Genomic DNA, 25,654 nt, shown 5'->3' with positions numbered 1-25,654 from the left:
TTTTTATAGTTATTTTATTAACCAAAGTAATAAATTCTTATAATCCCCCCCATTTCTGTACAAAAATTTCTATAACTGAAAAAAACCGGAAGTTTGCCAAGATTTATTTTTTCATAATTCAAATTGTACTTTCTCCAATAAGTATTCTCTCTTATCTCATGCCTATTCAGAAAAGTAGTACAGAATACATAATCATAATATAAATTATTTTTATGCACCAAGATAGTACTTAGAATTCCACTACACAATTGTTGCAGACATATTGTGAAAAACCGTTACAATGATTATTGATATTTGCCCTTGAGACTTCTCTTTAAGTACTTAAGGGTTTTATTTGTGATAACCATGCATTATTTATAATGCACAAAAACTCTTAAATTACATATTATTTCTTCAGTCTGTGCCTCAATGTCAGTGGATATTTGGCAAATGAAATGCCAATAAGGGAATGTGCTATTGTTGAAAACATAATATGACTTGGTATTATTACTACTTTGTGTTATTGTGTTGGAGAAAATAATTTTATTCTATCTGAGTATTCAGAACCTTAATTTTTATCTTTAGTTTCATTATGGTACTTTATATAGTGAGGAAAATAAGACATTTCCCTTAAGGGCATATTTTTTAAAGTGCTGAAAATCTCATTTTAGGTAAAAGCAAATTTAACTTGGGCTAAATCTTTGCAATTCATTTTGCTTGAAAAGCCTCATAAAACTAATATTTTTGGTTTATCTAGGGATTTTAAATAAATTATAAATTAAAGTATATGTGAGATTGAGATGAAGATTTATAAATAGAATTGTTAAATATGAATTTTGCTGTAATTCAAATAATAGATCCATTACACAGAAAGCCTTTCAATTGCTTGAAAACCAATCCTGTACTTTGGGATATATGTCAACTTAGATTATGTAAATGAAAGAAATACACTAAAAGAGGAAGTGGAGAGAAAACTTATTAAATGGACTGGTTGAGATTATGAAATCAAGCTATAGAACATAGGAAGTTATATAATAAATATCTTTTCCGGGCTTTGTGGGCTTAAAAAGTAAATTTATTTAATAAAGTATAAATAGATGACTATTGTTTTATTTTATTTCATTACTTTTAAAAGAAATCATCAGCTTTTCCACTTACACAACACTGTTTTGTTTTATATATTGTGATAGTCATCAGTGTGGTTTGTTCCTTTGACATTAATAGTGGTTCAAGCAATATAGCTAAACAAGTTGAATCTTACAATAAAGAGCCATTAAATAGAAGCATATGTCTCCCAACTAGAACACTGAAAAAACATTGCTTACTTTGCAGTATTTCTTACTTAAATTTTGGAAGTCTGCAAATTTATGATTCATAGAGGCATTAAAATAGCAAATTATAAGCATTTACTTTATATTGGGAGTCGGCAAATTTAGAATTTATATAAAATGGTAGCTTAGATTAGCAAATTATAATTGCTTATTTTACTGTTTATGCAATGCTTATTACATTTATATAATGACATTATTCTGCAAATAAAAAGTTTTTTAATCTAAAGCATGGAAAATGTGGAAATTCTTATACTTTTCTTACTTAAATGCCTTATATAAAAGTAAAGGTTAGGTATCTAAAATATACCTCATTTAAAACACAAAAATGCAATTCTATTTAATTCACCAAATATGTATTATGTACCTTTATATTCAAGAAATGAATTGGTTCAGCTGGGGAAAGTAATAAACAATAATCTATGGTTTCATTAGTCAAACAAATTATACTAAATAAGTTACTATCCAAATTCATCATTCTTAAGAGAGAAATTCTTTATTATGAAAAATTTGATAGGAGAAAAACTATAATCACAGCTTCTCTTATCAGCTGTGGGACCTAAGTTATTATAGTATTCTGGTTTTCATAATCCTCAATTTGTTTGCCTATGAAATGGGATAAATCACATATTCATTACAATGATTATGCAATGAGATAAGCATATTGAATCAAATGCTCAGTTGTTTTTAGGGACCTTACCACTAAATTAGAGAGTTTTTATATCATAGAAACTAAAATAGGTTGAAAACAAAAACAAAAGCAAAAATTATATCTCTAGGTTAAAATAGTTTGCAAGAAGTATGGCTAATGAAAATAGGAAGTACATGCACTACAAATGATTTCTGTTTTTACCTCTGTTTGCATGCCATCAGGTATAATATTGTAGTGCTGGAAGTTACTATTAAGTCAATTTAGGTTTATTCTTCTGTGAAGTGTGGAATCAGATTTTTGAAAATGTGACTGAAGCAGAATTGGGTAGTGTTAGAATTCAGCACTGACATCATACAAAACATTTCCTGAGCCCCGCCTCCCATCTTCCGGTCTTCTCAGAAGTCGCTTAGCTCTTTGCTGGTTGTCACACGTCTGGAGGCCAAGCCGTCGGGGAACCTAGAATGCAGCGTGGAAGCCGAAGCCGCACCTCTCGCATGGCCCCTCCGGCCAGCCGGGACCCTCAGATGAGAGCTGCACCTAGGCCAGCACCAGTCGCTCAGCCACCAGCAGCGGCACCCCCATCTGCAGTTGGCTCTTCTGCTGCTGCGCCCCGGCAGCCAGGTCTGATGGCCCAGATGGCAACCACTGCAGCTGGCGTGGCTGTGGGCTCTGCTGTGGGGCACACACTGGGTCACGCCATTACTGGGTGCTTCAGTGGAGGATGAAGTGCTGAGCCTGCGAGGCCTGACATCACTTACCAGGAGCCTCAGGGAACCCAGCCGGCACAGCAGCAGCAGCCTTGCTTCTATGAGATCAGTTTCAGGAGTGTGCCCAGAACCAGGGTGACATCAAGCTCTGTGAGGGTTTCAATGAGGTGCTGAAACAGTGCCGACTTGCAAACGGATTGGCCTAATCAAGAAGTTCAACCTGGAGAGATGGAAAATCAGCTCTCATAACTAAGTTAATTTAGTATAAAAATAGAATTGATAGTGAGGGTACAAAGTGTAACCATCAGTTAAACCTCTCCTGTCATTCCTAGCTTTCTTGCTTCAGAATTGAAATGGAAGGGGGGGTGTCCCTACTCTGTAGAATCTGGGACTGGGCAAATGTTTGTGTGGCCTCCTTAAACTGGCTGTTATGATTTTATTCTTTGTGAGTTAATTAGAATAAAGTCATTTTCTTCCAAAACGAAACAAACAAACAAAAAAAAACATTTCCTAATGCTGGTTGTGTCTTCAAAGATCTGACCAAGATGCAGCATAGATTTGGAGGGAATGCCGTGAAATACACTATTCTATTTCATTTTTTTAAGTATGTTCTTTTTGGAAAAATCTTTCCAGCCATTGCATCTACCTTTTTTTCTGCATAAAGGAAATGTACTTTCTTTGTCTGGCTATTTTCCTTTCTAACATGGAAAAAAAAATTGGGACCAAGCCCTTGGTACCAATTCCATGTTGCCTCCTTATGAGCCAGGAATGGAGCCATCACACCAGGACTCACCTTTGAAATGCTTCTTTAGAAAACATGTGACAAGATAAGTCATCCATATATTTGTTTAATTTTGTATGATACTTGGTCTGAGAGACAGCCAGATGATTATTAAAAAATAAAAAATGAAAAAAACCTTTCAGTAACTTTTAAATGTTGTCTATATCTACCCTCATCTGACTTTATTTCACCACCCCGCAGAGACCATAGCCAAAAATTTCTCACCTCTTAGCCATCTGAGCTCCTTTTTAGTTTTCAGAGAAGAGGCATCACCTTGGCAACTACTTTTGTTTCCTTAGGATGTAGCTAAAATGCCATGTGCTCTAAGAAAGGGAAAGAAAGGAAGAGTGGTAAGTGGGTAGACCTTCCCTGTCTAAACCACCATTTATATTTATTTTGTAGCAACATTAGGTGGTACAGATTTTAACAAATAATTTAGAAGAAAAAAAATCCAACATGTGAGAAGGGGTTTGAGATTTGAGATCCAGGGAAGAATAATGGAAACATGAGTTTTTAATGTTGATTCAAATTTCAATATTCCACATGGATGGTGCTGATTTGTAGCAGTGATTTGTGAAGATGTGCTTCATTAAAATCTGGTTTCTCCTCTGCTTAAAATGGATTGCAAGTGAGGATGAAGGCACTAAATACGGTTAATTTCAGGACTGATCACATTACTTGCTTCGCGGGTTTGAAAGTAAGACATAATTTATGAATTGGTCTGTTTTTAGCACATTCTTTTTTGCCATTTCTCTGAACAACATATGATGCCCAATTACTTGATGTCTTTTGTGGAGAGGCCTCAAAATAATTTACTAAGTTAAAATACAGATAACATTTGTATATATGCTTTCTAGAAAATGTGTGAATATTTTAAATGAAATGAAATTTTTAATCTCTCTGCTAATTTTCCTTTTTTTTATTTCTTGTAAAGTTGGCATCTTCTAAATTGTAAACTAGCTCAAAGCCATGTTGAAGACCTAAGGTGGGGATAAGAATTACTATAAAGATCTTTCATCTGTTGCATCATTTCTTATTATGCAGATTTTTCAGCAAAAGGTATAATGGGGCCTGTAAATTGATATATCTAAGCTGATGGCACTAAGAAATGAAGCATCTGTCCCTAGTGTTCTTGTGGACAATTTACTTCACTGATAGATAATTTTATGCCTTATTAAAATGAGAGAAACTGTTGACTACTAAAGGTGAAATAAGAAGACAGGCTTCACTGGAGAAAAACAAACCTGTGTGCTCTTCAGAGAATTTGATATTTACAGTGAATATGTATTTGCATTTATGGGCAGGAGAAGGCTTTGGGGAAAGTAGCCTCCTGGGGCTGGCTGTTTTTGCAATTTGGAAAACATTAATACATGAGCAAATTGCCTGGCTGAGTTGGCAAGGTAGACAGGATTACACGCACAGAACAGGCCTATGTACGTTTGCCAGCCAGATGGTGCGAGACAGTTTATTAGCACGGTGTCCTTAGATTATGTCTGTATTAGTGTCTTAGTCAAGATGACTATTAATGTAGAATGGCACTAATATAGAATAGTGGGGTCCTGGATAAAATGTGCCCATATAGGGAGAAGCCAAAGGCAAAACACTTAAGTAGCTAAAGGTCTAGTGAACAAATTTCCCAAGAGCTCACAAGGACCAATGATCTGGTTTCTGTATTTGTGTGTGTGTGTGTGTGTGTGTGTGTGTGTGTATGCATGCACACGTGCATGTTTTCCCCATAATTCCCAAACCAAGTTAGGGGACCTTAGCTACATGAAAGTAATTTTTTCCTTTTTTCACACAACTCAGGAAAGGCCCTGTGTCATGCTGCTAGGTGAAGGAACAGGAGCACTCATAGGGCTGAGATTTCTCTCTCCCCAGGAGTGGGCTTCGGAGAATGTCTTCTTCTTTACTGGGCTTCCTTTGTACCTTTGAGCAAGGAAGAGAAATAGGTACTATTTTTATGTAGGGCTTTGTCAGAAAAATGGTTTTACAAACATCTGTCTTTTTGCTAAGTTATTCCAAAATCTGTTTATTAAAACAGTATTATTTCCCATAGCAAGTTGAAATAGAACCAATGAACAAGATCTGCTGACATAATTATATGGTGTGTTATTTTGAATCATGAACATTTCTGATTTTGGTAATTTAATATGCAAATAATATTTCTTAATCTCAAGAGATTTATCTAGTTTAGCCCTCTTAAATCATTATGTGCAAAATTTACCAAGAATAACTGGATTGACTTTTTTATTTTTCCCCCGAAGGTAACTTGAGAATTTTATATATAATCATATGAGGATTTAGGGACTTTTATGCTTTTTACATTTTTAAAATATAGTTTTTACTTTTGGCTTTTCAGTGAATTTTTTGCAAGAATATACACACACACACACACACACACAATAGAATACTATTAGATTTCTTTAAAATTCACATAAGACAATAAAAAACAAATTTTAGTAGAAATTTGTGGTGTACCAAAAATAAGGAAGAAATTCTGTGAATATGCTTAATTTACGATTCAAAAATTTCTTATAGTGAAAGTCTGTGCTCTATTTTTTTCCTCTAACCTGCCCATCCTCATCTATATAATTATGGAAATATAATAAAGATACATAACTGGATACGTGAATATTTGGAAGTACAGTAAAGATCTAGTAATGTATAACTAAACACCCCAAAATGTTAGTGGCTTAAATAAATTAACTATTTTATTTGTTCATTATTTTGCATATTGGGCAGGGCTTAGATGCTGCTTCTGCTGGTCTCGCCAGCAGCCAGCCATAAGACTGTAGTCAATTCATAGGTTAGCTAAGGCCTAGTGTCAGCTCAGATCTTGAAAGGCTGGGAATCTGTTCTATTCTATGTGATCTCAGGATCTATTGTTCTACGTATGACTTATCCACGTGGTCTTTTCAGCTAGATAGCCAGAGCGCTTACTTGATGTAAACACAAAAGCAGAAGCTTCCTGGTCTTTTTAAGGCTTAGGTATAGAATTGGCACATTGTCAGTTTAATTGTATTCTATTAATTAAAGTGAGCCACAGGACAGCCCAGAATCAAGGGAATTGGATTACACTGGGGCATGAATAGTGAGGTATGGTTTATTGGGAGCTACCAGTGTAGTAGGCTATCACACTGATATTAATGTATTTTGTTCATAACATTATTCATTCTTTCTGTAATAAATTAGTAATATTAATATTACAGAAAACTATGCTACTTAAAATGCAGATAACTACGTCTTTCAGAATGTGTGTTGTGAAATTTCATAGTATTTTAATAATGGTCAAATTATGACTACTAAAAAGTAGATAAATAGAAATAGACAAGTAGATAAAATTGGCCAAAAATAAAGGATTACACAAATCATCTTAAGAATGAGTATAAATACCTAGGAAAACTTCTAGACTATTCATTGAACTGCTATACTCTATTCAGCAGTTAGAAGTTAGAAGTTATATAAGTCCTTAAGCATATTTTCTAGTATATTTTTTAGGTATCAATTGTATATGAACTCTATTAAATAAGAAGAGATGTCTAGATAAATATATTACAATAATAAAGAAAATGCACATATTTATTAACATTATAAGAGTAGGATTTCTATAAAAGTACTCGATTTGGCCAATTGTTTATTACTTTTTGTTAAAGAAACTTACTTATTGTGACCATCTGATTTCCATTTTCGTTTTTCAGTTTGGCTAAAAATACAAACTTTTTCATTTTTGTTCAGTGACTACTTCCCTGTGTTTCTTAAAATATTGGTCTTCCAGAAATAGTATAACCATATTTCTTGACAAAGAATACACAAGGAGAAAATATTTACCATCAGTAACAATACGCAGTGCTAATATCATAGTATAAAATCTACTTTACAATGGAATAAGAAGTAGATAATAATTCAGTAGGAACACAGAGGAAAAAATATGAACAAGCAATATACAGGGGAAGAAGTGCCAAAGGCCATAAATGGAGAAAAAGATGCTGAACCTTCATAAAAATAAGAAAATGCAAAGTAAAGTAATAATGGGATTCCATTTAGCATCCGTGATTGTTAAGAGTTTTGAGAGAGCAGGCTCATGTATTGTTGGTGGGATTATAATTGTTATTTCTTTTTTTTAAATTATACTTTAAGTTTTAGGGTACATGTGCACAACGTTCAGGTTTGTTACATATGTATACATGTGCCATGTTGGTGTGCTGCACCCATTAACTCTTCATTTAACATTAGGTATAACTGTGATTTCTAAAAATCAATACAGGATTTTATGCTCAGAAATATATCAAAAACATCTCTTAATAAACAAGATAAAATAGTCATGTCTAATTTGCTGTTAGGCCACTTCTTGAAATTTTAACTTCAGTTCTAGTATTTCTAGAAGTTCTATGTAGTTCTTTTTCAAACTGTTAGGTTATTTCTTAGAGTTTCCTGTTAACTGATAACATTTTAAATCTTTTACTTTGTTGAACACAGCAAAAATAGTTGTTCTTTTTTTTTAAAAAATTATTTATGAAACTTTAAGTTCTGGGGTACATGTGCAGAACATGCAGGTTTGTTACATATGTATACATGTGCCATGGTGGTTTGTTGCACCCATCAACCTGTCATCTACATTAGGTATTTCTCCTAATGCTATCCTTCCCCTAACCCCCAACTCCCTGCAGACCCCGGTGTGTGATGTTCCCCTGCCTGTGTCCATGTGTTCTCATTGTTCAACTCTCATTTATGAATGAGAACATGCGGTGTTTGGTTTTCTATTCTTGTGTTACTTTGCTGAGAATGATGATTTCCAGCTTCATGTCCCTGCAGAGGACATGAACTCATCCTTTTCTTATGGCTGCATAGTATTCCATGGTGTATATGTGCCACATTTTCTTTATCCAGTCTATCAATGATGGGCATTTAGATTGGTTCCAAGTCTTTGCTATTGGGAACAGTGCTGCAATAAACATACGTGTGTATGTGTCTTTATAGTGGAATGATTTATAATCCTTTGGGTATATACTCAGTAATGGGATTGCTGGGTCAAGTGGTATTTCTCATTCTAGGTCCTTGAGGAATCACCACACTGTCTTCCGCAATGGTTGAACTACTTTACACTCCCACCAACAGCTGTAAAAATGTTCCTATTTCTCCACATCCTCTCCAACATCTGTTGTTTCCTGACTTTTTAATGAGGCCATTCTAACTGGCGTGAGATGGTATCTCATTGTGGTTTTGATTTGCATTTCTCTAATGACCAGTAATGATGAGCTTTTTTTCATGTGTTTGTTTGCCACATAAATGTCTTCTTTTGAGATGTGTCTGTTCACATCCTTCACCCACTTTTTGATGGGGTTGTTTTTTTCTTGTAAATTTGTCTAAGTTCTTTGTAGATTCTGGATATTAGCCCTTTGTCAGATGAATAGATTGCAAAAATTATCTCCCATTCTTTAGGTTGCCTGTTCACTCTGATGGTAGTTTCTTTTGCTGTGCAGAAGCTCTTTGGTTTAGTTAGATCCCATGTGTCCACTTTGGCTGTTGTTGCCATTGCTTTTGTTGTTTTAGTCATGAAGTCTTTGCCCATGACTATGTCCTGAATGGTATTGCCTAGGTATTCTTCTAGGGTTTTTATGGTTTTAGGTCTTGCATTTAAGTCTTTAATCTATCTTGAGTTAATTTTGGTATAAGGTGTAAGGAAGGGGTCCAGTTTCAGTTTTCTGTGTATGGCTAGCCAGTTTTGCTGACACCATTTATTAAATAGGGAGTCTTTTCCCCATTGCTTGTTTTTGTCAAGTTTGTCAAAGATCAGATAGTTGCAGATATGTGGCATTATTTCTCAAGACTCTGTTCTGTTCCATTGGTCTATATATCTGTTTTGGTACCAGTGCCATGTTGTTTGGGTTACTGTAAACTTGTAGTATAGTTTGAAGTCAGGTAGCCTGATGCCTCCAGCTTTGTTCTTTTTCCTTAGGATTGTCTGGGCTATACAGGCTCTTTTTTGGTTCCATATGAAATTTAAAGTAGTTTTTTCTAATTCTGTGAAGAAAGTCAATGGTGGCTTGATGGGGATATTATTGAATCTATAAATTACTTTGGGCAGTGTGGCCATTTTCATGATACTGATTCTTCCTATCCATGAGCATGGAATGTTTTTCCATTTGTTTGTGTCCTCTCATTTCCTTGAGCAGTGGTTTGTAGTTCTCCTTGAAGAGGTCCTTCACATACCTTGTAAGTTGTATTCCTAGGTATTGAATTCTCTTTGTAGCAATTTTGAATGAGAGTTCACTCATGATTTGGCTCTGTCTGTTATTGGTGTATAGGAATGCTTGTGATTTTTGCACATTGATTTTGTATCCTGAGACTTTGCTGAAGTTTCTTATCAGATTAAGGAGATTTGGGGCTGAGGCAATGGGGTTTTCTAAATACACAATCATGTCCTCTGCAGAGACAATTTGACTTCCTCTCTTCCTGTTTGAATGCCCTTTATTTCTTTCTCTTGCCTGATTGCCCTGGCCAGAACTTCCAATACTATGTTGAGTAGGAGTGGTGAGAGAGGGTATCCTTGTCTTATGTCAGTTTTCAAAGGGAATGCTTCCAATTTTTGCCCATTAAATATGATATTGGCTGTGGGTTTGTCATAAATAGCTCTTATTATTTTGATATATGTTCCGTCAATACCTAGTTTATTGACAGTTTTTAGCATGAAGGGGTGTTGAATTTTATTGAAGGCCTTTTCTGCAATCTGATTCTTTGAGCTCTAATATTTTGTGTATTTCGAAGTCTTCTTATGCACTTTAATTTTTTATTTTTTGTTCATCGTTCCTTATTTTCTAATGTACTTGATTCCAATTTGTTTGTTTTTTCTTATGGGCTACTTATTGTTGTTGTTAGAAAATTATTTGTTTAAATTCTTTGGGCCCTAGAACGAAAGTTGTCTTTTTTCAGACAGAAATTTGACCAAGCACTTCTTTTAAGCACCTACCAAGCACCTGTATCACTAGTTGCAGGAAACATTTTTAACTGCATTCATGGCTACAAGTTCAGTCATCCCGTCGACATGAATTTGGGTTCAAATCTATATGATATACAGTCAGTGGCTCTATCTATGCTGCTTATCACTTAAGTAACTTTTTCTTATAAGCTCCTATATGCATATGTGTCTAGAGGGAGATAGGTTCAGTTCATGACATGAGTTCATATCAGCCTCAGTGCATAACTTTTGGGGCTTTAGGTCTAAGGGGAAATGGCATCTTAGACTACAACCCTACCTTGGGCATACTAAAACAAAAGCATATATTAATTCAATTTGGCAAATGTCCTAAAGACCAAACAGAACTCAGGGATTCAATTAACATCACAGTTTCAACTATCACTTAGACTTTGACCTACGTATCAGTTATCTATTACTACAACAATGCCATGTAACAAACGACCACGATACCTTAATGATGTACAACATTAAGCATATATTGCACATGTGTCTGGTGTCAGGTGAGGATGGCCTCAGCTGACATGATGCTGATCTGGCTCTGCTCCTTATGGCTGTCATCCACACCCTGGGGCTACATAGGACTAGCCTGGATGAATCCCTCCCTTGGAGATTATAGAGGACATGAGTGAGCAAAGCCAATCATACAAGTACCCTTCAAGATATTGTTTACAACATGTTTGCTAATATCCCATTGGCCTGAAGCAAGCTGCGTAGTGAAACCAGAACTAGAGCAGGAGGTCACTACATGACAAGAGGGTGTGGATACAGTTTGGGTTGAAGAATGGAAGTATTTTTCCAATGTAATGAAGCTCAGTAATTTCTTACTATCTTGTCAGTTCTGTGATGCTATTAAATTTATTGTTTATAGTTTCCTAACACTTTTGCTGTTTTCTTTGGTATAGATGATTCAAATAGAAAAGCCTGAGATAACAGAGGCTGCTTTCCTTGATTTCATGTTTTAGAGAAAGTTATATAATTACGGATCTATTTTATCATTTAAGGCAGATGTCATCAAATATGATGTGCACATAGTGTCAGCATTACAAACCGGGAAATTGGTTGGACTAAACATAAATACAGTCCAGGGTGGCATTTTTATAAGAAATTATATTTTATAAGAAATTATTTTATAATTATAAAATATACTTTATAAGAAATATATTTTATAAGAAATTATATAGATAAAATGTCTTATGAATTTACATATAGTGTATATATTTACAAAATGAAGAAAATGTGAATTTTATCTAACCAAAGCCATTTAGGAGAAACCACTAAAGATCAATTTAAAACTAATAATGGTCCCATTTGTACTATACATGACCTGTTTTCATTTCTTTTCAAAACATAACAAATTTTTCCATGTCTATAAATACTCCTTTACTGCATACTTTTAAATGACTACATGGTATTTCATTTTATTTATTACCACAATTTGTTTAACAAAATACCTATTTTTAGACATGTTGGCTTTAATTTTTCAATATTATAAATAATGAAGCAAAAAGAATTTAGATGAGTTCTTATGCTATTTATATTAATTTCCTGAGGATAAATTTCCTGAATTAGAGTGAATCAATGAACATTTATTCCCATTTTCAAGGATATGATACATTTTGTTTTTTACTCTAAAACGGTGTACCTGTTACATACTCTGGAAACTGACAACCAAACCACTTGAATGAGAGCAAACAGAGGATACTTACTCGGAACTTGTTACAGCAAGAGAATAACCACCATCACTTGCTTCTGGCAGAGACTCAAAGACAGTCAGAGACCTAAAGGTGGTGTAAAAGCTTTGTAGTGAAGGAAGGGGAAGGCTTCAGGTATCCCCTCATTACAGGTTATTGGCATGGGAAGGTTGGAGGCAGGCTAATTAATTTGCATTGTGGTTACTTATTTCAAAAATTACTTTCAAAATGAACTACTTATGGAAAGTTCCTAGCAAAACAATTGATATATAGCAAGATCTCAGGGAACACTGCTTATTATTACGGCGGGAGATTGAAACCATCCTGGCAAACAGGGTGAAACCCCATCTCTACTGAAAATACGAAAATTAGCTTGGCGTGGTGGCACATGCCTGTAATCCCAGCTACTCAGGAGGCTAAGGCAAGAGAATCGCTTGGACCAGGGAGTCAGAGGTTGCAGTGAGCCAAAATTGTGCCACTGCACTCCAGCCTGGCGACAGAGCGAGACTCTGTCTCATAAACAAAACCAAACCAAACCAAACAACAACAACAACAAAAAGCTTTTTTAAATAGTGTATTCACCATATTACCATTTATATCAAAATTAAGTTCTAGGGTACATGTGCAGGTTTGTTACATAGGTATACATGTGCCATGGTGATTTGCTGCACCTAGCAACCTGTCATCTACATTAGGTATTTCTCCTAATGCTATCCCTCACCCTGCCCCCCATCCCCTGACAGGCCCCACTGTGTGATGTTCCCCTCCCTGTGTCCATGTGTTCTCTTTGTTCAACTCCCACTTATGAGTGAGAATATGTGGTGATTGGTTTTCTGTTCTTGTGTTAGTTTGCTGAGAATGAAGGTTTCCAGCTTCATCCATGTCCCTGCAAAGGACATGAACTCCTCCTTTTTTATGGCTGCATAGTAGTCCACGGTGTATATGTGCCACATTTTCTTTATCCAGTCTATCACTGATGGGGATTTGGGTTGGTTCCAAGTCTTTGCTATTGTGAACAGTGCAACAATGAACACACACTTCCAGTACTCATCTGCCTGTTCATCAACTCAGCTCATAAATTACAATTTACTTACAATGTCTGTACAAGTCACTGTACTTCAAGAAAACTTTGTTCCTGACTTTGTTTACGTTATTTTTCCCCTCTTCTGGAATTTCTTCTCCCTTCTGACTATGCGAATGCTACCATTTTTAAAAACTCACTCATTTTCATCCTCTATGTTAAAACCAGTTACCATTAGGCTCTGTCCTCTGAAATTGTATTGCGCTTGATATCACTACTACTAATTTGACATGAGATGCTAATTGTTCCTGTTGTCTTATATGACCAGTTCAATTACAGGCAGGTGCAAACATTTCTCACACATTTTTATATCTTCTCTGTTGCCTAATATAACCTAATAACCTTTATTAATAGGTACTCAATACACATGTCTTCATCCATCAGTGTTTTCCTGTGAAATCTAGAATATAGAATACTAATGAAGTTTTTTTTAACTAGAGAAAATATCTTAAGGGTTTTAGTGCTCTCATTTTTGAAAAGGGGATAATGCTTTAAATTTTCTTTTGGGGAGATGAAAATAATGAGAACATTTAAAGTTTATCTGTTTCTATTTTATTTTATTTTACTTATTTTATTTTATTCTTTGAGACAGAGTCTCACTCTGTCACCCAGACTGGAGTGTGGTGGCATAATCCTGGCTCACTGCAACCTTAAACTCATGGGCTCAGATGATCCTCCTGCCTCAGCCTCCTGAGTAGCTGGGACTGCAGACACACACCACCACACCCAGTTAATTTTTGTATTTTTTTGTAGAGACAGTTTCACCATGTTGCAGAAGCTGGTCTCGAAGCTGGTCTAGAACCTGCCTCCACCTCCATAAGTACTAGCATTACAGGCACAAGCCATTGCACCTAGTCTTGTTTCTAGAGAAGACATTATGTACTAAACAACACTGATTAGAAAACATGAATAAATGATGGGAAATTATAATGTTTTTTATATTCGATATAAGGAAACAAATTATGACCTAATATCAGCAGTTTCTGTGTTACTCTCACTGTATATCTCCTTTGATATATCAAATGGCGAAGGAGCCATGACTTTTGCCTGTCAGAAATGACTCATTGTCATTTTGACTAGCTAAAAGTGCTGAGCACAAGTGCTTTTATTACTTCTTTTTTTTGGTTTCTATGTTAAAAAATATCTACAGATGCATAGTCATATTATTGGCATTCTATTTATCTACTTGATATGAATTCTACTTTCTTGCTGCACTAAAAAATTCATTAAAAAATACAATGGAACACTTCTCTTTTGGACCAGAGTGCAGAATTTTCAAAGAAAAAGGTGTAAATTGTTATTTCACATATGTGCCATGGTGGTATGTGTGTACTTACATATATGTGCCATGTGGTAAGTGTATACGTACAGGAGGAGCCAGAAACACAAAGCAGGGTGAGAAATTTTAAAAGCAAATTTACCACTAGGAAGCTATGGGTTGTGAGTAACAACCTAAAGATACATCTTATAAAAAGAAAGAACAGCAAAACATCTCAAAGGAACAAAACAAAATTTTAAGTATTCATTACGACAAGTCGGATTAATTGAGAAACTGTCATTATGTTTTCTTTATGACTATTAACTTAAAAATATGTATTATATAAAATGAATACATATTTTGATTGAATGCAAGATTAATTTAGCTGTATTTCTTAAGGATAAAACTAGTTTGTAACATTTTCTTAATATTTAAAAATATCATATTTTAATCACTATTTTTGTTTCAAAATGAATTATAAATAAAATATAAATTTTCACTTAATTTTGGTGGAATCTATTATAATCCATGCAAAAAACTCAACTTCTAGTGAAAAATTATACTTTCTTTTGTTTTCTATTTCTTTTAGGTTTGAGAAATAATGCCAACATTTTCAAGAATACTGTCATGGTTTTTATAAACTAAAATTACCATATACAATTGAACAAACATGTTTTACTTTGCAAAGGAGATAAAATGCTGCTTGCTTACTAGTTTTTACATTTGAAAAAGGTCAAACAGATTTTTATGTTACTGTATTAGTTTGTTTTCATGCTACTGATAAAGACATACTCGAAACTGGGAACAAAAAAAGGTTTAATTGGACTTATAGTTCCACATGGCTGGGGAAGTGTCAGAATCATGGCGGGAGGCGAAAGGCTCTTTTTACATGGCAGCAGCAAGAGAAAATGACGAAGAAGCAAAAGTGGAAACTCTTGATAAACCCGTCAGATCTCGTGAGACATTTTCATTATCACGCAAACAGTAGGAGAAAGGCCCGCAAGGGTCCCTCCCACAACTCGTGGGATTTCTTGGAGATACAATTCAGTTGAGATTTTCATTGGGACACAGCCAAACTATATCAATTACGTATTTGAATATTTTAATAGAATGAATTGAGGCATTTAGCCCGATATAAACAGACTGTGTAACTCTGCCTGCTTTGCAGACATTTAATTGTTTATTAATATGTAGCAAGAGAATTCACTTCATACCCCTTAAAAATCCTTCCAAAATGAATAACCTATAGAATTATAGGTTGAGCATGTAATTTATCATCTAAGCTGGGATACTCTTCAGAGGAAAAGGAGAAGTAACCAGATGTGATGGTGGGACAGCTGGTGTGAATGTAGACCATCCCAGGCAAATCAGAATATGTAGTCACTCTACACACAATGCACATTGAATCTTTTCCCACATCCCCAAGTAGCCAGTTTTTAAAATGATCCCAATCTTTATTGTATATACGTATACAACACACCCTGGGGTTCCAGTAAAATTCTAGGTAACGATCCTTTTAAACTCCTGAATATCTCAAATCTCTTGGGGTTGGGGTGTTGCTCTGCACAACTTTTACAGGGTACTTTAATAGTGATTTTGTTGAAGGCCTGTATGTATCACTTATTTGTCACATTTAACATTGTGTCATGACAGAAAACTCTTTTCTTAATTTGAACTTTTATTTTAGATATAGGGGGTATATGTTTAGGTTTGCTGCATGGGTATATTGCACCCAGATAGGGAGTATAGTACCTGAAAGATAGTTTTTCAATCCACACCCTTTTCCCTTCCTCCCCACTTTAGTAGTCCACAGTGTCTATTGTTCCCATGTTAATGTCAATGTATTCTCCATGTTTAGCTCCCATTTATAAATGAGAACATGCAGTATTTGGTTTTCTGTTCCTGCATTAGTTCTCTTAGGACTATGGCCTCAAGCTCTATCCATTTTTCTGCAAAGGATATGATTTTATTCTTTTTTACAGCAGCATAGTATTCCCTGGTGTATGTGTACCACATTTTTCAATCCAGTAAACCATTGATAGGCACCTAGGTTAATTCCGTGTCTTCTCTATTGTAAATTTCATGGTGATAAACATACAAGTGCATGTGTCTTTTTTGGATAATGATGTATTTTCCTTTGGGTATATACCCAGTAATGGGATTGCTGGATCAAATGGTAGCTCTGTTTTAAGTTCTTTGGGAAATCTACATACTGCTTTCCACAGTGGCTTAACTAATTTACATTCTCACCCATAGTGTATATGTGTTCCCTCTTCTCCACAATGTCACTAGCATCTGTTATTTTTTTACTTTTTAGTAATGACCATCCTGACTGGTGCGAGATGGTATTTCATTGTGGTTTTATTTGCGTGTCTCTGATGATTAGTGATAATAAGCATTTTTTCATGTTTTTCGGCTGCTCATGTCTTCTTTTGAGAAGTGTCTGTTCATATGGTTTGCCTATTTTTTAATGTGGTTACTTGTTTTTTGCTTGTTGATTTGTTCAAGTTCCTTATAGATTCTGGATATTAGACCTTTACTGGATGCATTGTTTAAGAATATTTTCTCCCATTTTGTAGATTGTTTGTTTATTGATAGTTTCATTGCTGTGCAGGAGCTCTTTAGTTTAATTAGGACCATTTATCAATTTTGGGGTTTTTTTGCATTTGTTTTTGGGGAGTTAGCCAAAAATTCTTTGCCAAGGCCAATGTGAAAAAGGGTATTTCCTAGGTTTTCTTCTAACATTTTTATAGTTTGAGGTCTTACATTTAAATCTTTAATCCATTTGAGTTAATTTTTATATATGGCGAAAGGTAAGGATCCAGTTTCATTCTTCCGCATGTGGCTAGCCAGTTATCTCAGCACCATTTATTGAATAAGGAGTCCTTTTCTCATTGCTTGTTTTTGTTGGCCTTGTTGAAGATCAGATGCAGTTATACTCCTTTATTTCTGAGTTTTCTATCCTGTTCCATTGGTCTACATGTCTGTTTCTGTAGCAGTACCATGCTGTTTTGTTTACTCTAGCCTTATAGTATAGTTTAAAATCAGGTAGTGTGATGCCTCCAGCTTTGCCTAGAATTATTTTGGCTATTTGGGCTCCTCTTTGGTTCCATGTCAATTTCAGAATACTTTTTTTCTAATTCTGTGAAGAATGACATTGGTAGTTTAATGGGAATAGTGTTGAATTTGTGAATTTCTTTGGGCCTTATGGACATGGTAATGATCAAATAATGTTTTGGAATTAATGAAAATAGGGACACAACATACCAAAATCTCTTAGGGGATGCAGCAAAAGCAGTATTAAGAGGAAAGTTAATAGCACTAAAAAGCCTTCATCTGACTTTTTTTTTTAAGTTCAGAGGTACAAGTGCAGGTTTGTTACATAAGCAAACTTATGCCATGGGGGTCTGTTGTACAGATTATTTTATCTCCCAGATACTAAGCTTAGTACCCATTACTTGTTCCTCCTGATCCTCTCCCTCTTCTCACCCTCCACCCTTCAAAAGACCCCAGTGTATGTTCTTTCCCTCTGTGTGTCCATGTGTTCTCATCATTTAGCTCCTACTTATAAGTGAGAACATGCAGCATTTGGTTTTCTGTTCCTGTGTTACTTTGCTAAGGGTAATGGCCTCTAGCTCCATCCATATCCCTGTAAAATACCTGATCTCATTTTTTTTTCTATAGCTGCATAGTATTTCGTGGTGTATTTATACCACATTTTCTTTATCCAGCCTATCATTGAAGGGCATTTAGATTGATTTTATTTCTTTACTATTGTGAATAGTGCTTCAGTGAACATGCACATACATGTGTCTTTAAAATACAATTATTTATATTCCTGTGGGTATATACCCAGTAATTAGATTTCTGGGTTGAATGGTATTTCTGTCTTTATGTCTTTGAGTGTAAAACTAATTTACACTCCCACCAACGGTGTAAAAACATTCTCTTTTTCTCCACAACCTCACCAGCATGTTATTTTTTGACTTTTTAATAATAGCCATTCTGACTAGTGTTAGATGGTATCATGTTGTGGTTTTGATTTGCATTTCTCTAATGATCAGTGATGTTGAGCTTTTTTCTCATGTGCTTGTTGGCTGCATATATGTCTTCTTTTGAAAAGTGTTTATGTCCTTTGTCCACTTTTTAATGGAGTTTTTTTTTCTTGAAAATTTGTTTATGTTGCTTATAGATGCTGGATATTAGACCTTTGTTTGATGCATGCTGTGATGGTTGATATTAGGTGTCGACTTGTTGAAGGATGCCTAGATAGCTGGTAAAGTATTGTTTCTGGGTATGTCTGTGAGGGTGTTTCCAGAGGAGATTGATGCTTGAGTCAGTGGACTGGGTGAGGAAGACCCAACTTCAGTGTGGGTGCACACCATCCAATTGGCTGTCAGCTCCTAGAACAAAGCAGGCGGAAGAAGGTGGAATAAGCTGGCTTGCTGAGTCTTCTGGCTCTTATCTTTTTCCTACACTGGATACTTCCTTCCATTTCTCCTGCCCCCGGACATCAGACTCCAGGTTCTTTGGCGTTTGAACTCTTGGACTATTACACCAGTGGTTTGCCTGGGGCTCTCAAGCCTTCAGCCACAGACTGAAGGCTGCACTGCCACCTTCCCTGCTTTTGAGGCCTTTGGACTCAAATGGAGCCACTAGTGGCTTCTTCCTTCCTCAGCTTACAGATGGCCTATCATAGGACTTCACCTTGTGATCACGTGAGCCAATTCTGCCTAATAAACTCCTTTTCATATATACATATATCCTATTAGTTCTGTTTCTCTGGAGAACCCTGACTGATATACATATTTTGCAAAAATCCTCCTCCATTCTGTAGGTCATCTGTGTACTCTGCTGATAGTTTCTTTCACTGTGTGGAAGCTCTTTAGTTTAATTAGAACTCATTTGTCAATTTTTGCTTTAGTTGCAATTGCTTTTGATGTCTTTGCCATGAAATATTTGCCCATGCCTATGTCCGCATGGTATTCCCTAGGTTGTCTTCCAGGATTTTTATAGTTTTGGGTTTTACATTTAAGTCTTTAATTCATCTTGAATTAATTTTTGGGCCAGACAGATTCATAGCTGAATTCTACCAGGGGTACAAAGAGGAACTAGTACCATTTCTTCTGAAACTATTTCAAACAATTGAAAAGGAGAGACTTCTCCCTAACTCATTCTATGAGGCCAGCATCATCCTGATACCAAAACCAGGCAGAGATACGACAAAAAAAGAAAACTTCAGGTCAGTATTCTTGATGAACGTTGATGCAAAAATATTCAACAAAATACTGGCAAACCGAATACAGCAACACATCAAAAAGCTCACCCACTACAATCAAGCTGGCTTTTTCCCTGGGATGCAAGGTTGGTTCAACATATGCAAATCAATAAACATAATTCATCACATAAACAGAACTAAAGACAAAAACCACATGATTATCTCAATAGGGATGCAGAAAAGGCCTTTAATAAAATCCAGTATCCCTTTATGTTAAAAACTCTCAATAAACTAGGTATTAAAGGAACATACCTCAAAATAATAAGAGCCATATATGACAAACTCACAGCCAACACCATACTGAATGGGAAAAAACTGGAAGCATTCCCCTTGAAAATCAGCACAAGACAAGGATGCCTTCTCTCACTACTCCTATTCAACAAAGTATTGGAAGTTCTGGCCAGGGCTATCAGGCAATAGAAAGAAATAAAGGGCATCCAAATGGGAGGAGAGGAGTTCAAACTATCCCTGTTTTCAGATGACATGGTTCTATATCTAGAAAATCCCATTATCTAAGCCCAAAAGCTTCTTAAGCTGATAAGCAACTTCAGCAAAGTCTAAGGATACAAAATCAATGGCAAAAATCACTAGCATTCCTATAAACCAACAACAGTCAAGCCAAGAGCCAAATCAGGAATGAACTCCCTTTCACAACTGCCACAAAAAGAATGCAATATCTAGGAATACAGGTGAAGGATCTCTACAAGGAGAACTATAAACCACTGCTCAAAGAAATAAGAGATGATACAAACAAATGGAAGAACACTCCATGCTCATGGATAGGACAAATCAATATCATTAAAATGGCCATACTGCCCAAAACAATTTATAGATTCAATGCTATTCCCATTAAATTACAATTGACATTCTTCACAGAACTAGAGAAGACTATTTTACAATTCATATGGAACCAAAAAAAAGAGCCTGAATAGCCAAGACAATCATAAGAAAAAAGAACAAAGCTAGAAGCATCACACTACCTGACTTCAAACTATACTACAGTGCTACAGTAACCAAAACAGCATGGTACTGGTACAAGAGCAGACACACAGACCAATGCAACAGAATAGAGAATCCATGAATAAGACCACACACATACAACTATCTGATCTTAAAGAATCCTGACAAAAACAAGCAATGGGGAAAGAATTCCCTATTAAATAAATAGTGTTGGGATAACTGGCTAGCCATATGCAGAAGATTGGAACTGGACCCCTTTTTTACACCACATACAGAAACTTAAAAAAAGACAGTTATTCTACATGTTTTGAAAAAATATTTGCTATAACACAGTTTATCTGACTATACTTCTTATATAGAATGCACAAGTGCTATTTGAAACTTCAAGAATAATATTTGGAATATAAAAAGTAAAAAATTCAAGCACAATGAAAATGTGTCTTTTGTTAAAGTTGAGAGAAATAGGGGCTGGGCCCACTTCATAGGGGTAGATGATATAATGTTTGCAGATGATAAATTGAGCTACTTGAGACTAAACTTACTTATAAATTTTCCCATTTAGAATACCTCAATTTAAATATTTCCGTATGAATTTAAGCAGTTTGATGCTTGCAGAGATTGATCCATGGGATTTAAGAAAAGACACCATCTTCATAACATAAAAGTACAAGGTGAAGCTGCAAGTATTGATGGAGAAGCTGCAGCAAGTTATTCAGATCTAGCTAAGATAATTGATGAAAATGGCTACACTAAACAACAGATATTTAATGTACATGGAACAGCTTTCTGTTGGAAGAAGATGCCATTTAGGACTTTCATACCTAGAGAGATGTCAGTGCCAGGACTCAAAGCTTCAAAGGACAGTCTGACTCTGTTATTAGGGGCTAATGCAGCTGGTGACTTTAAATTGAAGCCAGTGCTTATTTGCCATTCTGAAAATCGTAGGGCCCTTAAGAATTACGCGAAGTATACTCTGCCTGTGTTCTATAAATGGAACAACAAAGCCTGGATGGCGGCACATCTGTTAGCAGCCTGGGTTACTGAATGTTTTAACCCCTATGTTAAGAACTGCTCAGAAAACAAACAAGCAAAAACCACAAAGATTTCTTCTAAAACATTACTGATCATTAACAACACACCTAGTCATACAAGAGCTCTCAGGAAAATGTACAAGAAATTAATGTTTTTATGACTGCTAACATAACATCCATTCTGTGCCCCATAGATCAGGGAATAATTTTTACTTTCAGGTATTATTATTTAAGAAATAAATTGGCCTGGCGCGGTGACTCATGCCTGTAATCCCAGAACTTTGGGAGGCCAAGGCGGGCGGATCACCTGAGGTCAGGAGTTGGAGACTAGCCTGGCTAGCATGGTGAAACCCCGTCTCTACTAAAAATACAAAATTAGCCAGGCATGGTGGCAGGCGCCTGTAGTCCCAGCTACCCAGGAGGCTGAGGCAGGAGAATAGCTGGAACCCAAGAGGTGGAGGTTGCAGTGAGCCGAGATCATGCCACTGCACTCCAGCCTGGGCAACAGAGCGAGACTCTGTCTCCAATAAATAAATAAATAAATAAATAAATAAATAAATAAATAAATAAAAATTTTAAAAAAGAAATAAATTTTGTAATGTTGTAGTATCCATATATAGTGATTTCTCTGATGGATCTGGACAAAGTCCATTGAAAACCTTCTGGAAAGCAGTCACCATTCTAGATACCATGAAGAACATTAGTAACTCATAAAGGAGGTCAAAATATGAACATTAACAGGAATTTCAAAGAAGTTAATTTTAAGCCTCATGGATTACCATGAGGAATTCAAAATTTCAACGGAGGAAGTAACTGTAGTGGTGGTAGAGATAGCAAGAGTACTAGAGTTAGAAGCAAAGCCTGTCAATGTGATTGAATTACTACAATCTCATGATAAAATTTAAATGAATGAGAAGTTGTTTCTTATGGATGAGCAAAGAAAGTTATTCTCTGAGATGGAATCTATTTCTGGTGAAAATATTATGAACCTTGTTGAAACAACAAAAAAGGATTTAGAATGTTACAAAAACTTAGTTGATAAAGCAGCAGGAGGGCTTAAGTGGTTTGATCAGAATTTTGAAAGAACTTCTGTGGGTAAAATTCTATCAAACACATAATACGGAATAATCTTTCATGAAAGGAAGAGTCAGTTAATGTGGAAAACTTCATTGTTCTTATTTTAAGAAATTGCCATAATCATCCCAGTCTGCAACAACCACTAGCCTGATCAGTCAGCATCCATTAACATCAGGGATAGATTGTCCACCAGCAAAAAGATTGAAACTCACTGAAGGCTTAGATAATCATTATTATTTTTATCAATCAAGTGTTTTTAAAGTATGTACATTTTTAGATAAAATTCTATTGTACTCTTAATAGACTACAGTATAATGTTAATATAACTTTTATATACACTGAGAAACCAAAAAAATTGTATGACTTACTTTTTCTTGGTGGCTAGGAATTGAACCTACAGTATCTCCAAGGTATGCCAATATTTGGGGAAAAATTATGAATCAAAGAATTGATGAAAGACAAAAATAATCAAAGTGGGGAAAGCTGTAATTCAGAAGCAGAGTACCCAAATAACATGACTATTCATGAGAAATTATTTTTAAAATAGTTTCTGAACTGACAGAAATAATTACATTGTGAGTGGAACCAACAAGATTTTAATGTGAATGATCTGTGATGAATTAGGCCCTTTTGGTCTTTTGTTGTTGTATTCGACTCATAATTTATTGGACTGTCATAGATGTAGAAAGACTGCAGTAGTCTCTTATTATGACCTTACAAATCGTATGGATAAAACAGAGCAAAATGATAGGTTAGTTGGATACATTTCTAAGTGATGGCACAACCATTGTTACAGTATTAATTAATAAATTGATGTCACTTAGAAGACCACCCTCTAGCCTTACATCACTTATATATCTTCAACATTTTTGTTAGTAATTGTATGGGGAGGTTACTTACACATTCAGCAAATCTTAATGCGATGCATGAATGAAAACAATAACAATACATGGTATAGAAGAAATGTAGAGAGGAACATCTTCGTTGTTGCTTATAAGAGTCCATTTAATCTTTATTTAATTGCAACTGTTGGAAAGCTTTTATTTATATTGAGTGAAAATATGTCCCCTTGTAACCTTTACTTATTTTTCCAAGTTCTGTTCCTAGGGGACTATAAAGAATGCTGGATGTTTTTTCCAAGTAAAAGCTATTCAGTTATTGGAAAATTGGATAATTGTTTCCATTTTGTCCTGGAAATATCCTTATTTTATTCAATTATTTATCAAATGACATTATTACCCATTAGTCATAAAATATTTGTATACACTTCATCATGTTTCACTACAGGACTACAAATAAAATAAGAAATACTATCTAATGGAAGAATAGTGTGTGATTATAATCTTCTTTATTTGATTAACTATTTTCTATTACTATAGTTTGAAAGCACATTAGAAAGTCTTTCTCCAATGATATCAATATCTATTAAATTCTGCAATATGTCTTTTACATGTTTGTGTACATATGTCCTACATATATTATAATTACAAATGTAAACACAGTTTCTGTAGCCTGTACTCAGTTTAAAATGCCAGTCTTCAGCTGGATTCTTATAATTTTACATTCTGCTTCTCAACATGGTATAAAAATTTGAGAAAATATGAATATTTTAGATAAAAATGAGCCATACTTAATTGTTAAAATTCTCATTTGCTTGTACAAAACAACAATTTGGTAGACTGTGACTCAGAAACAAAGCTGAAATAATTTGAATATATGTTGATTTGTATACTAAATTATCTAATTTAATTGAGACAAAATGTTTATTCTACAAATGAGAAAACTGAGACACAAAGAGTAAATACAACTTGACCATGTTTATATCAATACTGAGCGGCAGGCCTAAGAATCAAATAAATAAGTTATTTACTTACCCAAACTACAAATGGTTTGCAAAAATATTTTGTTTTCTCAATTTTATCTACCTTTATGAAACATATTAAGATGAAATCTAATCAAATATTTATTCATTTCAAACAAGTATAAAATGTCATGGACCATTATAAATCATCAGATGAAAAATTGTGTGCTTCACATAGTATGATACTCAGAATTCCTTTAATAAGAATTAAAAAAAATACCCAGCATCAGGATTATGGAAATCTGTATTTATTTGCATCAGGTTAATTTCTATTTGGAAAGCATAACCATAGTACAACAATGTTTGCATGTTGTTTAATTTTATTTTCATTGCTAAGTTTGATGACACACAAAAGCTGCAATGCCTCCTATGTGGGTAAGAGTTTTTTGCCAATAAATTCATATAATGCCAATAAAGCTAAAGAAGCATATTTTATTTATTCATCTTGAAAATATGTCAGTTTTATGGAATTTTTAATGAGAGCTCTTAATTTTAAAAGACTAGAACTTTATCAAAACTTAGATTTACCTCAATAAAAAGCCTTGTCTTGAAGCATTCTACTGAATTGCATATCACGTTGCTAAGAGAAAGAATCTATACCCATTGGAATGCTCTTGGTGAAGCAAACTGAATCAGTGCCTGGAAATATGTCTTGGATATATCAAGTCACTTTATGAGAAAGCAAATTGAATCAACGCCTCTATAACAGGACATCATTTACTCTGGAATCACTGATATTTCTTTTAATATTTTGAAGAAGATCCTGGAGGAATTGGCTGCTTATATTTCCCTTCTGCATACAACTAGATGAATCTGCTGTTGTTCTTTCAGTACAACCAGCTCATATGTGCATGTACCAAACATCAACAAAGAATTCTTATTCTATGAGCCCTTTTTGCAAGCTGTTAAGGCCTTTGGTATTTCAGATAGTGAAAAATTTCTATGTCAAGCCAGCCAGACTTTAACTGGAAAAATAATCTTGTTACTCTGCATA

General features: G+C 34.9%; 1 protein-coding gene and 1 pseudogene across 2 annotated transcripts in view; both read left to right on the top strand.

Moving 5' to 3' along the window:
• Positions 1–25,654, top strand: part of MARCHF1 (membrane associated ring-CH-type finger 1) — an 879,756-nt gene that overhangs the window by 291,896 nt on the left and 562,206 nt on the right. The gene's annotated exons all lie outside the window — the stretch shown is intronic.
• LOC116465875 (coiled-coil-helix-coiled-coil-helix domain-containing protein 2-like) lies at positions 2,247–3,226 on the top strand (annotated as a pseudogene).

Source organism: Hylobates moloch, unplaced genomic scaffold, assembly GCF_009828535.3.
Source record: "Hylobates moloch isolate HMO894 unplaced genomic scaffold, HMol_V3 SCAFFOLD_3, whole genome shotgun sequence".
Classification (NCBI taxonomy): domain Eukaryota; kingdom Metazoa; phylum Chordata; class Mammalia; order Primates; family Hylobatidae; genus Hylobates; species Hylobates moloch.
Note: the sequence above shows the minus strand (reverse complement) of the source record. Positions and strands in the feature narration are given on the sequence as shown.